General features: G+C 38.2%; 1 pseudogene; it reads left to right on the top strand.

Moving 5' to 3' along the window:
• The first annotated feature begins 1467 nt into the window (after positions 1-1467).
• LOC141652159 (actin-1-like) lies at positions 1468-13789 on the top strand (annotated as a pseudogene).
• The last annotated feature ends 900 nt before the right edge of the window (positions 13790-14689 follow it).

Raw genomic sequence — 14689 nt, 5'->3', positions numbered from 1 at the left:
TTTGAAATTAATTACCCAAAATGGGTCCACAACTCCACGTCATACCCGAACCTAGGTTTGTATTTAAGTCGCCATCTCGGTTGGCGACCATACCCAAATTGCAACCAAACCTAAATTTTGCTGTTATGATAATTGAGCATAAAATCGCCATGGGGGCTGGCGACTTGGCCTAAAGTCGCCATGCACCTTGGCGACTTGAATGGGTAGTGTTTGGGCCAATTTTGACGAAATAGCTGAGTATGTCTCAGATTCAAGTAGCCATGGGGGGCTGGCGATTTGGCCTAAAGTAGCCATGGGGGCTGGCTACTTGGCCTAAATTTTTTTTTCCCTGATTTAGGGCTATGAAAATGGGAAGGGGAGGGGAGTCGCGGAAATATGTCTTCGAAGTAAGTCGCCAAGCGTCGTGGCGATTTGACCCTTGACCATAGCTTCGTAAATTCCAAGCCTACGTGGACCCATTTTCGACAATTATTTTGGGAATCGACCTATTCCGTTAAATAATTAGTGAAAATCGCCCATTTTAAAAACGGATTCAGATATTTATGATCATAAGCTCTCATATTTTTATATTTTTTCATATCAATTTTGTGTAACAAGTTAAAGTTGGTTTTTTTGTACAATAATCTCGATTTCTATAGAAGTGTACGTTTTTTTTTTTATTAGGTAAAAAAACTAGGTTGATCCTCTAGGGTAGGACCAACCTATCTCATCCTTCCGAATGAGGGAGGTAAGTTGAAGCCACCGGCTATCAAATCACCTCGAAAGAGTTGGACATGAATGTCCAATAAAAGACATTAGACATGAAGTCAGCAACCTTGTTGGCTTCACGAAAGCAATGTTTAATTATCACTTTATCGAAAAAATGGTTTAATTTCACATCCTTGATAATACTAGAAATAGAAGTGTACGTGGTTGGCCAGGCCAGTAGCAAAGTGTTTTGCCAATTTTTGTCATTTAATTTCCAAAGTTTAAGCTCCTCCATTTTTCTTCTTCTCCTTCTTTCATTTTTTGTGCGTTGTTTTCTACACTCATTACCTCATTCTTTTAATGTTGTTACATTCTTCTTCATATTTTTCTATTTCTTCCTTTCCTTTTTTTTTTTTTAAATTCTCATAATCCAATTTCAGGTGATTTACTGCATGCATGCATGCATTTATATTGTCTTGTCTTTAGCATGCATTATATAATACTCCATCATTAGTTGTCGACATTGTATCGTGATCTCGATTTTATGGAAATTTTGGGGTCTAGGAGATTAAAATGCTTAGCTTTTAGGGACATTCTTTGTTTTTACGCTGCAATAAATTCTTTGGTTGGTCTAAGAGATCATGAATAATTGAGGTAGATACTGATAACACATGGATCCGCCAATGATTGAGGTGTTAAAAAGAATTTTCCTTGATTATTTTTTTTTTTAACTTTGACGATACTGATCATACTTTTCTTCCAAGAATCAGATAGTAGAGGATGGCAGATGATGAGGATATTCAACCTCTTGTTTGTGATAATGGAACTGGGATGGTTAAGGTAGATTCTGATTTAAGACGAGAGCGCTATCCGTTTTTTTTTTTAATTTAACAATCGCTTATCACAAAGTTTTGTCTTTATTACATACAATCGCTTACCTGTAGTGGGTGGAATTACAGTTACATGTTCCATTTTAATTTCCAACTAAAATGTAATGACGTTAGTATTCATTCATTATAGGCTGGTTTTGCCGGTGATGATGCCCCAAGGGCCGTGTTCCCTAGCATTGTTGGTCGGCCACGTCACACTGGTGTGATGGTTGGTATGGGCCAAAAGGACGCGTATGTAGGAGATGAAGCTCAATCTAAACGTGGCATCTTAACTCTTAAATACCCAATTGAACATGGTATTGTGAGCAAATGGGATGACATGGAAAAGATTTGGCATCATACCTTCTACAATGAGCTCCGTGTTGCTCCAGAAGAGCATCCAGTTCTATTGACTGAAGCACCTCTAAATCCAAAGGCAAATCGCGAGAAGATGACTCAAATCATGTTTGAGACTTTCAATTGCAGTGTAATGTCCAAGGGATTAGACAAATACAACAACCAAACCAGCAAACCAAAGAAAGTTTCTCAGGAATGCAATAAACTTGTGCTAATTATTAAAATTATCAAATGACCTCCTAAAATCATGAAACTTGGCAGTAATTAACTTTAATATGAGAACTAACTCTGAGCAAAACTCCAGGATTTTTAGAGAACTCTAAGTATTTTTAGGACTCAACTGAACTGTTTGACAGACATAATTGTGAACCCCCGCGATAAAGCGGAAAATATAAGCGATAAATTCAAGCGAAAATTAGGAAATTTTCGAAACTTTTAAAAATTAAAGCGCGGGTTCATTAAAACATAAAACACAAATAAAGAATGCGGAAATAAAGATTAAATTATACAACCGTGATAGTCAAGGTGAGGGAAAATATATCCCTCGAATGACAATACAATAAAAGGTGAGTCTAAGCAATCCTAATAAACCAACTACTAGTCCAAGGTGCTCGCTAGCTCACACGTCTAAACCCCACAAATGTATCTTCACAAACCTGTCATTCATGTAAACATGAAAGCCACAGTCAGTGGGGAGTAACTCTAGGTTCTCCCAGCCACAAAATGTCAAAACGAACATAACAAAGGACATGAACAAATAACCATATTAGATAAGTTATGAGTGAATCGACTTATAACTAAACATGGGATCATACGTGTTTAAACCAACAAGGATAAAAGAAATGATGGAATAAACCAGTAAGTAAGGTATGCGCAACAATAAAATAAATGGAGAAGAAAGACAAGGAAACAGACACGAACACTTAGCCACAAGCACGTATTTCAAGGAGATATGACCAAAGTAACCATCCAAATAATGCAAGACATTTATCACTCTTAGACTATAATTTCCCCGGGTAGGACTACGATAATAATACGGTCCTAGTCTAAATCTGCAGATTCTCGGGTGTACATCCCGATTCGACGTGCGCCAGCACAGCACGCACCCAAGACTCGACTACTAAGGAGGCCGAGTACCCCAATCGCCGAACAAAAGACGAAAGTGGCGGAAAGACTAAGATAAGACTCACTTGCCGTAACAAAGACAAGTGGCCAAAAGCCGTACTTGCGGAACAAAGACAAGTAGGCCAAAACCGTACTTGCGAACAAAGACAAGTAGGTCAAACCCGTGCTTGCCAGAACAGCACAAGCAGGGCAAAAATGTATGTCAAGCATATATGATGGTAATATGGCATTTCTACAAGAATACGACTCTTACAAGTAATTATTTATAATAACCTTTTCATGCTTGTAACATATAAATAAACATTTCATTTCATAATTATACATGCCGGTTAAATAGAATAAACAAGTACAACAACAAGTACATGAGACGGGATTATTAATGTCACACTCATACTTATGGCTTGCATCTCACCATAAGTACGGATGGGAACATCAGTCCCGACGATCATACCGCAACTAGAGGGCCTATGGCTCACCCCTAGTGTCCGATAGGACCAAGACTCTCACAACCGAACAATACAATACATTATCAAGAATATTCCATTTTCTAATAACTCATACTTGTCTTATATTAATAGATATTCCATTTTCTAATTTAACATGCCGGTTAAATAAAATATAACAAGCAATAATGAAATAATTTACGCTAGGTGGACTTTACGAAATAAAACGTGAAATCCAACAAGTGAAGCATGCCAAGTCTAGTCAAATAAACCACACGAATCCAATTAATTTAACATAGCTAGCGCGACTAATTTAACATGACGAATCCGATTAGATAAACACCGCAAGCCCAATATTTCAAAACAAATGAGCCCAACAAATGAAGCCAGAGAAGCCCAACACTCAAAACTTAATGAATCCAACAATGTAAGCTAAATGAGCCCAAAATGAAAAGGATGGTGAGTCCAAAAATTGAAACCAAAAGAATGACAAACAACTATACAAGGCATGTATAGTACTCAATCAGCATTCCAACTGACTAGTGCTCAAACCACCAAAACAACCCCTGCAAACCGAGCCAAACCCGAACCATATCGAGTCATTCCAGCAAGAGTCCTTGGACATAACCAAGACGGAACCCAAACACAGCTGCCCAATGACAAGCCAAAACAGATCCTAAAGCGACCAACCCGACCCGCCAAAAGCAGACCAAGATGCGAGCCATAACGGGTCACCAAAACAGAGGCATACAGGGTCCAAACCGAGTTTTCAAAACGGGAAGGCTAGAGCACACGTAAGACGATATGGGAGAGGGAAAGTAGCATGAATACTGGTCTGTGTACTACTTGTCCCATCCCCAAAATAGAAACCAGAACCGCACCCGTCATGGTTATAATACGAGTTCGACAAATTCCGTTGCGCTCGGTTTTGACGATATTTAAGACGGAAATGAGACAGAAACGAGACACAACTAAAAATATGAATAACACCCACTAACTCATCTTAACCATGTCCGAAAAACCCAGGCAAAACAGTCCGCTCCAAAAGTCATTTTGAGGCGGAAATGTGACACAATTTAATTCGTGAACACTACAAGCGAATTCGAGCATGGGGAACGAATTGACACGATGAAGATTGAGCATACAAATGAGGAAAGGTAAAAAGAACCGAACTTTACTAAACAAGGACACGAAAACGACATGTAAGACGGAAATTCGACATTTTGTCGAGTAACCTATCACCGTTACCTCATTGCACTTTAAAATAGCATGCTTCCTACCCAAAGCTATTCGAGCTGTCCCAAGTAACACCCAAACGCACGAACGAAGGAAAAAGGCGGGAAATCCGAGCCCAAAGTAAGACGACCGAACGGAAACAGAGGCAAGATGGCGTCTTTCTTACATATAAAGAAGGAGAATGAGGAGGGGAAGCTAATGGTGTAAGAATCAGGGGATTTGGTTGAGAAATAAGGGAGGAAATGGGGGTTGAGGATGGCGGAAATGGTGGTTGGTGTTTGAGTTGTTGCTGCTGCTTTGTTGCTGCGTCAAAGAGGAAGAAGACGAATGAGGAAGTAGAGGGAGGTGGGGTTTCCGTAGGATAACAACAACAAATATATATATATATAATAATAATAATAATAATAATAATAATAATAGTACACAATAATAATATATAATATTAATGATAATAATAGTAGATATTTTGAAGGTGGGTGAATGTGTTGTTGGTTTTTGATTGGTCCAGATTAAAGTATGTACAAAGTGAAATGTGACGATCTATAGCTAGACGGATGTTGAGACGGAAATTATTATTAGTACTGTCATTATTATTATCCGACCAAAAATACGTATATATATATTATTGTATAAATTATGACTCAAAGATATAATTTAATAATACGTATTTTTATAAAAATGAGCTTTTATATAATACGTTTATAAAAATCGTGTTTGACATAAAATTAATTAAATTGAATAATTCAAAAATATTTAATAAAGTAATTCAAACGGTTAAATAAATTTTAAATGTCAAAATGGGAAATTCGCGGGTGTTACAATCACCCCATCTTTTAAAAAAGTTTCGTCCTCGAAACTTGAAGGTAGAAATAAAAGGGTATATATAAAGATAAAACTGGACCTTCGAAATTGGTAACTAAAATATTAAAAGATTACTTTTTGAGAGACTTAAAATCCTTTCAACAGTTTCAATAAAATTTTCCGACAGAACCAGATAAGGTCAAAAGCAAATTATTTGTATAAATAAGAATCAAAATACTTTCAAAAACATTAATGAAAAGTTTTCAAAAGTACAAGTCTTATTCATGGAACGAAATTGCTCTTGTCGTGCACACAAGAACGCCAACTTTCCAAGTCAAAGACAAATTTAAAACACAAATCACTCGCCGACAAGCGTAGAACAAGTTATTAAACGTCTCTAATAACGAGTTCTAACATCCTATCAACGTTAAAACCAAAAGAAAAAGTAATCCACTCAAATTTTCTTTTGGAAAAGCCAAAATGGAAATAATGGTTTCACTTTTAAACTCAAAAGGGAGTTAAATTCCTGAAAATATAATATTAAACTTTGACGAAGAAAGATCAAAGTTAATAGAAATTGGATAAAATTTAAAGAAATCTCGGGTTTGGCAATTAAAATCATGATAAATAATTTTACACTCAAAGAACAGATAGGTAACTAAATCAAATTTTCATTTTCGAACCTTTAAAATAGGTAAAGGTTTGTAAAAGTAACATAAAATTTTTAACAACAGACCAAAAATGGTAGCTTGAAATATTTAGAATTTGTATGAAATGAAAAGCAATTTAGACAACATAAATATAAAGTACTCTAAGAGGGTCCAGACTTAACCAACAAAAAGAGCTATGATGAATTTCATAGGGTAAGAATTGAAGTAAGGTCAACAAGGATGTCAAAGATATAGTTTTTATAGGTCACTAGCATCAAACTTAAGGGAGGAGCAAGATGAAGCGAGGAAAGGAGGTATGAACGGTAACGCTTATGGTCAAAGAAGAAAGGAAATTAGACAACAAGGAAACGCCAGATACTCAAACCTCAAATAACAACATCATCCAAAAGGTTCTGAAAACTTCCCAACAACAAAACCTATGACCAAAACACTCCCAAGGGTTTCCTCAAATTACTCATGTTACTTCATCTTAAGCTATTCCTTGAAACAAGGTACTCCACTAAGAGTGTGATCTCATCACTCCAAATCCTAAAACATCCACAAACAACTTCCACAAGATCAAGGTCAAGGTTTCCAACAAAGCTATACTCATATCCAACTAGTGTCAACCACGGGTTTCTCAAAATGGTAAAATCCTCAATCAAGAATCCCAATACCCAGCTCTAAACTCCAAGAAAAGGTTCCTCAAATATTCCACAAGGTTTTCATTTTAATACAAGGTAGTAACATGCCAATCCAAAGTTTGAAAAATCAATAGGATCTCGAATCCTTTTATCCTTTTACTTATCACGGATTCCCAAAAGCAGAACTACACTTATCTACAACATCATCCCGCCATCTCAATTACTCAATACAACCTCAAAGTTTCTAAAACCATAGGGTCAACAAAGACTTCTCAACAATGTAGCTTAGTCTGACTACACTTCCCAAGCTTTTCAAATCCCAAACATAAACAACAAAGCCAAGTTCTATAACCTTAGTAACAAATGCCACTCATACTTGACAACACAAAATCCACCAATCAAATATACTCACTTTATCAAGGATCTAGGTATAAGAATCATCAAGTATGTCTCATCACAATACCTAAATCTTTCCAACATCAATCCTCTCAAAACCAGGTTTAAGGGTCAAACACAACAATCTCCTCAAAGTCAAAATTTCCATCCAAAGTCAACATTCTTCAAAAGAAAGAATACTATGAAAAGGCGTTAAGGGAGGATTAGAAAGGAACAAAGGACAAGTTAGGGAATACAAGAGTAACTTTCAAAGCAAAACAGAAGAGAGTTTAGAAGGAGAATAAGCACCAAGAGGTAAAGAATAAAGCAAGATACACCAAGAATGAGAAACGTCTTCGAGGAAGTAGAAGCATTCTTCAAAGGTTGAACAAATCTTCAATCCTTGGCTATAGGCACCAAATCTTGATCTTCACGTTGGTAGGTTTACGGTTATTGATCCAAGGGCACAACAATTATAAAATGGCAATCAACAAACATGTTAGAACCTAACAAAGAGCAAACACACTACAGACTACCACCTTAGGTCCTTAAGTCTACCCATCTCTCATTCATTATTCAAGGTCAAATTCACATTTAAACTTGGGGTACACGTGTGTGCGTCGGGAGCAACATAGGCTCTGATACCAACTGTGAACCCCCGCGATAAATCGGAAAATATAAGCTATAAATTCAAGCGAAAATTAGGAAATTTTCGAAACTTTTAAAAATTAAAGCGCGGGTTCATTAAAACATAAAACACAAATAAAGAATGCGGAAATAAAGATTAAATTATACAACCGTGATAGTCAAGGTGAGGGAAAATATATCCCTCGAATGACAATACAATAAAAGATGAGTCTAAGCAATCCTAATAAACCAACTACTAGTCCAAGGTGCTCGCTAGCTCACACGTCTAAACCCCACAAATGCATCTTCACAAACCTGTCATTCATGTAAACATGAAAGCCACGATCGATGGGGAGTAACTCAAGGTTCTCCCAGCCACAAAATGTCAAAACGAACATAACAAAGGACATGAACAAATAACCATATTAGATAAGTTATGAGTGAATCGACTTATAACTAAACATGGGATCATACGTGTTTAAACCAACAAGGATAAAAGAAATGATGGAATAAACCAGTAAGTAAGGTATGCGCAACAATAAAATAAATGGAGAAGAAAGACAAGGAAAGCATGAACACGAACACTTAGCCACAAGCACGTATTTCAAGGAGATATGACCAAAGTAACCATCCAAATAATGCAAGACATTTATCACTCTTAGACTATAATTTCCCCGGGTAGGACTACGATAATAATACGGTCCTAGTCTAAATCTGCAGATTCTCGGGTGTACATCCCGATTCGACGTGCGCCAAAGACAAAGACGCACCCAAGACTCGACTACTAAGGAGGCCGAGTACCCCAATCGCGAAACACACGAAAGTGGCGGAAAGACTAAGATAAGACTCACTTGCCGGAATCAAAGACAAGTGGCCAAAAGCCGTACTTGCGAACAAAGACAGTAGGCCAAAACCGTACTTGCGAACAAAGACAAGTAGGTCAAACCCGTGCTTGCCAGAACAGCACAAGCAGGGCAAAAATGTATGTCAAGCATATATGATGGTAATATGGCATTTCTACAAGAATACGACTCTTACAAGTAATTATTTATAATAACCTTTTCATGCTTGTAACATATAAATAAACATTTCATTTCATAATTATACATGCCGGTTAAATAGAATAAACAAGTACAACAACAAGTACATGAGACGGGATTATTAATGTCACACTCATACTTATGGCTTGCATCTCACCATAAGTACGGATGGGAACATCGATCCCGACGATCATACCGCAACTAGAGGGCCTATGGCTCACCCCTAGTGTCCGATAGGACCAAGACTCTCACAACCGAACAATACAATACATTATCAAGAATATTCCATTTTCTAATAACTCATACTTGTCTTATATTAATAGATATTCCATTTTCTAATTTAACATGCCGGTTAAATAAAATATAACAAGCGATAATGAAATAATTTACGCTAGGTGGACTTTACGAAATAAAACGTGAAATCCAACAAGTGAAGCATGCCAAGTCTAGTCAAATAAACCACACGAATCCAATTAATTTAACATAGCTAGCGCGACTAATTTAACATGACGAATCCGATTAGATAAACACCGCAAGCCCAATATTTCAAAACAAATGAGCCCAACAAATGAAGCCAGAGAAGCCCAACACTCAAAACTTAATGAATCCAACAATGTAAGCTAAATGAGCCCAAAATGAAAAGGATGGTGAGTCCAAAAATTGAAACCAAAAGAATGACAAACAACTATACGAGGCATGTATAGTACTCAATCAGCATTCCAACTGACTAGTGCCCAAACCACCAAAACAACCCCTGCAAACCGAGCCAAACCTGAACCATATCGAGTCATTACAACAAGAGTCCTTGGACATAACCAAGACGGAACCCAAACACAGCTGCCCAATGACAAGCCAAAACAGATCCTAAAGCAGCCAACCTGACCCGCCAAAACAGACCAAGATGCAGGCCATAACGGGTCACCAAAACAGAGGCATACAAGGTCCAAACCGAGTTTTCAAAACGGGAAGGCTAGAGCACACGTAAGACGATATGGGAGAGGGAAAGTAGCATGAATACTGGTCTGTGTACTACTTGTCCCATCCCCAAAATAGAAACCAGAACCGCACCCGTCATGGTTATAATACGAGTTCGACAGCCCGTTGCGGCTCAGTTTTCAGACGATATTTAAGACGGAAATGAGACAGAAACGAGACACAACTAAAAATATGAATAACACCCACTAACTCATCTTAACCATGTCCGAAAAACCCAGGCAAAACAGTCCGCTCCAAAAGTCATTTTGAGGCGGAAATGTGACACAATTTAATTCGTGAACACTACAAGCGAATTCGAGCATGGGGAACGAATTGACACGATGAAGATTGAGCATACAAATGAGGAAAGGTAAAAAGAACCGAACTTTACTAAACAAGGACACGAAAACGACATGTAAGACGGAAATTCGACATTTTGTCGAGTAACCTATCACCGTTACCTCATTGCACTTTAAAATAGCATGCTTCCGGCCCAAAGCTATTCTGAGCTGTCCCAAGTAACACCCAAACGCACGAACGAAGGAAAAAGGCGGGAAATCCGAGCCCAAAGTAAGACGACCGAACGGAAACAGAGGCAAGATGGCGTCTTTCTTACATATAAAGAAGGAGAATGAGGAGGGGAAGCTAATGGTGTAAGAATCAGGGGATTTGGTTGAGAAATAAGGGAGGAAATGGGGGTTGAGGATGGCGGAAATGGTGGTTGGTGTTTGAGTTGTTGCTGCTGCTTTGTTGCTGCGTCAAAGAGGAAGAAGACGAATGAGGAAGTAGAGGGAGGTGGGGTTTCCGTAGGATAACAACAACAAATATATATATATATAATAATAATAATAATAATAATAATAATAATAATAATAGTACACAATAATAATATATAATATTAATGATAATAATAGTAGATATTTTGAAGGTGGGTGAATGTGTTGTTGGTTTTTGATTGGTCCAGATTAAAGTATGTACAAAGTGAAATGTGACGATCTATAGCTAGACGGATGTTGAGACGGAAATTATTATTAGTACTGTCATTATTATTATCCGACCAAAAATACGTATATATATATTATTGTATAAATTATGACTCAAAGATATAATTTAATAATACGTATTTTTATAAAAATGAGCTTTTATATAATACGTTTATAAAAATCGTGTTTGACATAAAATTAATTAAATTGAATAATTCAAAAATATTTAATAAAGTAATTCAAACGGTTAAATAAATTTTAAATGTCAAAATGGGAAATTCGCGGGTGTTACATAATGGACTGTGAATGAGGCAGTTCTGGAATATTGACTGAAAGGAGGGATCTTTGGATATAATTATCAGCTGAAATCCCACAGAATACTCACAGGGAACTAAGCTAACAATTTAGGATGCTTGAGTTAAGAAATTCCACAGATTAACACAGGAAAGACTCAACTAAAACAAACAGCAAAGCTAAACTAGCCACAGTATCAGCACAGGAAAGTTTAGACTCTACTAACAGGGTCTTAATCAATAACCACAGTCTAAGCACAGGTTATTATCAAGCCTGACTCTAATCTACAGACTAAGCACAAGATTAAGAGGTTTAAATTTGAGAGAATTCTCAGGTTTCATTCATAAATCAGCTGTGTTACAACAGTTTGAGTTGAGGTCCTTATATAGGCCCTTTTAGGTTACAAACTTGAAAAGAAACTACATCCAAGGGTCAGGATCCTTCCTCACATGCTGGCAAGAGTCTAAATACAATATTACAACGGTTTTAAAAGCTCTTAATTGTAAACTGGAATGAAAACAAAAAGAAATGCAGGTGACAGTGACAGGTTGTGGTCCTTTGTTGCATTGTTGGCTTTTCTGTTGAATGTAGGCACTTGAGGACGAAATGATTGAGTCATTGGCATTAAAATTGGCTCTAGGTTGTATCTGGTAGATGGGAAGATAAGCCAAAAGTTCTTTGAGTGCTTTTTCCTCATGGTTTAGCCAGAAATGGAAAGGTTGCTTTTGTTGTTTGTCATTTGCTGCAGATCTGTCCATCTTGGATTTCTGGGACTTGCATTGTGATTTTTCCTTGGACCCCTAGGACTTTTATGAGCCTAATTCAGTGACCAACCAGCTGGCCATGGTGGCAGTTGGTGGTTGGGCTTGTACTCATACTTGTTGGCCACTAAACTTAGCTCAGTTTGGCTGGTTCCTGGGATGGTTGACTGGTTGTGGTGTTGCCTTGGCCTGCTTGCTGTTGTGAGGTGCCCTGGTCAGTGGCTCCTGCTGCATCAATGCTCTTGCTATGTATGTAGCAATTCAGGTCGTTCTTTCACTATATGCTAGTGTCGTACGACTGGTAAGGATAGAACTCATCTTCATCTTATAAACTCAGTTATTTTATTTTATTTTATTATTAGTGGTTGAGCAAATACTTACTTTATGCAGGTATTGTGCTGGACTCTGGAGATGGTGTAAGCCACACGGTTCCTATTTATGAAGGGTACGCTCTTCCACATGCAATCCTTCGACTCGACTTGGCTGGAAGAGACATGACAGACTACATGATAAAGATCCTGACTGAGCGTGGATACTCTTTCACTACTTCAGCAGAGCAAGAGATCGTGAGGGACATGAAGGAAAAGCTTGCCTACATTGCCCTCGACTATGAGCAGAAGATGGAAACAGCCAAGACTAGCTCATCTGTGGAGAAAAGTTATGAGTTGCCGGATGGGCAAGTGATTACTATTGGTGGCGAGAGATTCAGGTGCCCAGAAGTCTTATTCCAACCCTCTTTTATTGGAATGGAGGCTGCTGGCATTCATGAAACTACCTATAACTCCATCATGAAATGTGATGTCGACATTAGGAAAGACTTGTATGGAAACATCGTACTTAGTGGAGGTACAACCATGTTCTTGGGCATTGCTGATAGAATGAGTAAGGAAATCACTGCACTCGCGCCTAGCAGCATGAAGATTAAGGTCGTGGCTCCGCCTGAGAGAAAGTACAGTGTTTGGGTTGGTGGATCTATCCTGGCATCCCTTAGCACCTTCCAGCAGGTTTGTTTACATGTTACCAACTCTTATTATTACTGATGGGGCATATTCTGCACCGCTGACCAAGTCAACGTATTGAGCAAGGTCAAGGGTATCCGCAGCAAGTCAACGACTTAGACAGCCTAGCCGATGCAGCCCATCGGCCTGTCAGCCTGGGTCTCGGCATGGCGACCCGCCAGCCGGGACACATACCCACGTACTCACATCCAAGACCCCTCGGCGGTGAGTCAACAGGGCCCGCCGGCCTGCCATAGGTCCCTCGGCCGAGGGGTAGATCAGTCTTTCCACCTGCTAGCCACTTGGCCACTTGGCCACTACGTGACAAAAGGTGAAAGCCTATAAATACTCCTCAACCTTCATTGAGGAAAGGATCCCAACATATACACAACTAAACCTAAATACACTATTCATCTGGTAATATCTTCCTTATCTCTCTACATTATACATTCAGCCAAGTAACAACTTATCCTTTAAGTTTACTGACTTGAGCGTCGGAGTGAGTACGCTTGGCACAAAGCCAAGCCCTCAGTTCGTTCATTGTTGCAGGAGAGACCGAGAGGAACGATTAAGACCAAAGGAGAATCCAACTCAAGACATCATTCAACAAGCCACGGGTGGTAACTATACTTGCTCTGGAATTACACCCGGAACAATTACTCATGCGACTATCTAAAATCTAAACTTCATTTTTTCCTACTCCTTTGGCATATATATATTTACGTCTGAGCTATTATTACATGGAAGCGATTCTAATTAATAGGTCAGGGTCAGAGGTTTTGCTAGATCCTTTTGAGCTTAATCATATCTCGTGTCATGCTAATCTCAAAATTCTTACGGTGGCTTTTTAAACTACAGATGTGGATAGCAAAGGCCGAGTATGATGAATCAGGGCCATCAATCGTGCATAAGAAGTGTTTCTGAGTTCATCGGATGATGAATGATACTTTGTTTGGAAAGAGTGTGTGTGTGTGTGTGTGATATTATAAAAACTCAGAAATTTTGTTTTGCAAGCAGTATGTAGTCCATTCATTTTAGTTTTGTTGTTTTAATGTTCAGATTTTAGTGGAATCAGGACCTCACTTTGGATGGTCATTTATTTCCTTATTAATTTGTTGTTAATAGAGCCACAAGGCCGGTACAATACAAGAACACGGATGATTCAAACTTGATATTTATTATCCTTAATACGTCTATTTAACTACTCCGTATTAGATTAAAACATTTACAATTCCTTGTCTATTTATTTATCTCTGTGCTTTCACTTGGTAACATTTATACCCGAATTCCCTGTCAAGCAGCAGGTCTCCTCCCATAATCTGATGGAAATTTAGTATAAACCATTAATGGTTGATTCGTCACTGCCGGACTTGGCATTGTATTGGACTTTTTAGACTCTCGGCTAGCAAAATCAACCCAATCAAAAATAACCGCCCATTTCAAGCCAGTTGAACTCAAACAAAACCATTTAAGTACATATGATTGGATATGATGTAAAGTGTGACGTAGACATTACGTCAGACCCGATGTAACTCAACTTCTATTACAGTATTACTAACCCCGAAGATGTTGGACCACAAGTGACCCCACCCTGAACAGATTACCAAGTCCAGTCGATACACGCTTGGAACTTTCATCTTGCTGTGGTTCGAGTGACTTTTCTAATAGCCGAATTTGTTATTATGAGACAAAACTGAAGACTAGTACAGGCCAAGGAATTATACTTTGGCCCTACTCGACAAAAGCGTCCAAGTATTTCAACTGTTTGGTAGTTTAGGAAGGAATAACTTGGTTTCCTCAACAAAACTGCAGTAAATTTTAAAT

Source organism: Silene latifolia, chromosome 4 (assembly GCF_048544455.1).
Source record: "Silene latifolia isolate original U9 population chromosome 4, ASM4854445v1, whole genome shotgun sequence".
NCBI classification, from domain to species: Eukaryota; Viridiplantae; Streptophyta; class Magnoliopsida; order Caryophyllales; family Caryophyllaceae; genus Silene; species Silene latifolia.
This window is presented reverse-complemented; position numbering and strand designations above follow the sequence as displayed.